This window comes from Capsicum annuum, chromosome 9 (genome assembly GCF_002878395.1).
Source record: "Capsicum annuum cultivar UCD-10X-F1 chromosome 9, UCD10Xv1.1, whole genome shotgun sequence".
NCBI classification, from domain to species: domain Eukaryota; kingdom Viridiplantae; phylum Streptophyta; class Magnoliopsida; order Solanales; family Solanaceae; genus Capsicum; species Capsicum annuum.
This window is the reverse complement of record NC_061119.1, coordinates 206,738,450-206,740,913: the sequence shown is the minus strand read 5'-3', so window position 1 is coordinate 206,740,913 and position 2,464 is coordinate 206,738,450. Positions and strand designations below refer to the sequence as shown.

The window sequence follows — 2,464 nt, the reverse complement described above, 5'->3', positions numbered from 1 at the left end:
AAAACAACTCAAAAAAGCGAAAGAAATCTGGAAATGAAAGCAATCAACCCAAGAAGAAATTCAAGGGTAAGTGCTTCAACTGTGGTAAGATTGGCCACAAGTCTACAGATTGTCGTACCCCAAAGAAAGGGAAGAAGAAGGACCATGCAAATCTGGCTGAGTCTAAGAAAGAAACGGATGATCTATGTGCTATGCTTTCCGAATGCAACTTGGTAGGAAATCTTCGCTAATGGTGGATGGGTTCTGGTGCCACCCGCCATGTTTGTGTTAACAAGGAGTTGTTTTCAACGTTCGCTCTGGCTCAAGTAGAAGAAAAGATCTACATGGAAAATTTCGCTACTTCAAAAGTAGAAGGAATAGGAAAAGTGTGCTTGAAGATGACTTCCGACAAAGTGTTGACACTTAACAATGTCTTGTATGTTCTGGAGTTACGGAAGGACTTGATTTCAGTTTCACTTCTAGACAAAAATGGATTCAAATTGTGAAGCCCCGAGATACATTAATACTTATTAAAAATCTTAAATTTATATTTGTTTGATGGAGATTATGTGGGAGAATTAGATTTCTAGGTTTCAAGATGATGTGGCTATGCAAACACGTATTAGAATGGGCCAAAAGCAGATTTAATTGAATGAGTGGAGTAGTTATTGAATATAAGTATAATGTAGACCTAAACTGGAGGCATTAACTTCAAAGTGGGAGATTTAGTTATTATTGCTGCATGTGTTTAGTTGGTAAGTTAAATAACACGAATTATTTATTTGAGGAAAAGTTATATATATGGGCCAATCCTACAACTTTACTGCATAAAACGTGTGACCACTAACAGAAAAAGAGGAAGGTTACAGGGGTTATTTTTGCCCTTGGTAACTTCTACTGTTCTTGGCTCTTGTGAACAAAGAATTGACTTGTTGATTGTTATTGGTAAAGGTAGAATTTAACCTTGCTAGCTGTGATGAATCTTGAGGTGAGTTAAGACTTGCTCTTACTGAAGTCTTTTCTTACAAAGTCATGTCTATAAGGTGTTTGACAAAATGCTTCTAAAATGCTACTGTGAGTTTAATTGGAACGAGTGAGTTCGCACTGCCTTTGTTGAGTTAGTTACCTTGTGCTCTCTGTTTTCTCTTTGGATTTGTCAAATTAACGTGGTAATTACTACATTGCAGTAACATATGTCCTGAAAATTTAACTTTCATAGTTGACAAACTAAAAGCAATGATATTCTTAAGTTTAATGTCCCAAAACAGTTACTGTTCGCTGGAAACATGATCGAGCAGAGAAAACATCTTCCATCCAAAATTTTGTGTGATTCCTTTTCATGTTAGCAATAACCATAATGTACTCCCTTAAATCATGATCAGGGTAAAGCAACTTGTTGGAAGTTTACATCGAACTTAAATAACATGGTAACCATACAAAAGGTTACCAGTGGCTATAAAGGGTTACTGACTTGCCATGATTCGACATACCTGAATGATGACCGTATAAAGGGTCACAAGCAGCAGTACAAAGGGTTACCACAATTGTCATAATGAGGCACAAATTTAGTGGTTGTATAAAGGGCCACGAGTAAACGTATAATGGGTTACTAATACCACAGTTGACATAATTAAAAAAATGTTCAATCGATTGAATCAATTTAAAGAAATCGAAAAGAATGAACTAATTAACTAATCTATAAGTTTTGGTGATTGTTCTCTTGCTTTACTCTGTAATATGCTCCATAAGGCATGATGACTTGCTTTCTTTCATTCTCTTATCACATATATGTTTTATACAAGGTTTCGTTTTGATTTTAGTAATGGGGAATGTTGAGACTCACTGAGTACCGCTAGTGGTGTACTGACGTTCTCTTTGTGGAACCTATATTGACTTATGTCAATGTAGGTGCAGGTAATATAGACGAGCAGACTATAATCTAGGCCATTTTATTCCAGATGCTGATTGGTGAGCTCCACTCTTGATTGTGGAGTTTCTCTTCTTTCATCAACTTCATTCACTTATTTCTTTTTTCAGTATTTGCTTGGGGATTAGCCAGGAAATCTATGTCCTGTGCATTCCTGTTAGCACTCTAGTAGAGGCTTCATAGACGTATTTTTAGTTGGGTTATGTTTGGTCATGTTACTTTGAATTATTTTAAGGGTAATTTGAACTGGTGTTCTAATAAGAGATTTTTCATGTATTTTATGTGTGTGCGGGGTATGTTACATGAAATTTTAGGTTAGAACAGTTAAGTCGATTCGCTCGGTCAAGTAAGGCACCGGGTGCCGGTCATGACTTTGTTTAGAAAATGGGTCGTGACACAAATGTGTATTTGTTTCCAGAAAAATTGTACTTAGTAAAGGAGAAGTGTATGTAGGAAAATGCTACCTCAATGAGGGCCTATTCAAAATGAATGTAATGAATGTTGAAATCAATAAAAGTTCAATTTCTTCTTACTTGTTTGAGTCTTATGACTTGTGGA

The 2,464-nt window shown here is 36.0% G+C and overlaps 1 long non-coding RNA gene across 1 annotated transcript; it reads left to right on the top strand.

Annotated features, from left to right (window-relative positions):
* Positions 1–742: 742 nt before the first annotated feature.
* On the top strand, positions 743–2,182 carry LOC124887226. Its single transcript, XR_007044556.1, has 2 exons — positions 743–967; positions 1,888–2,182. It is a non-coding gene; the product is annotated as an uncharacterized LOC124887226 (long non-coding RNA).
* The last annotated feature ends 282 nt before the right edge of the window (positions 2,183–2,464 follow it).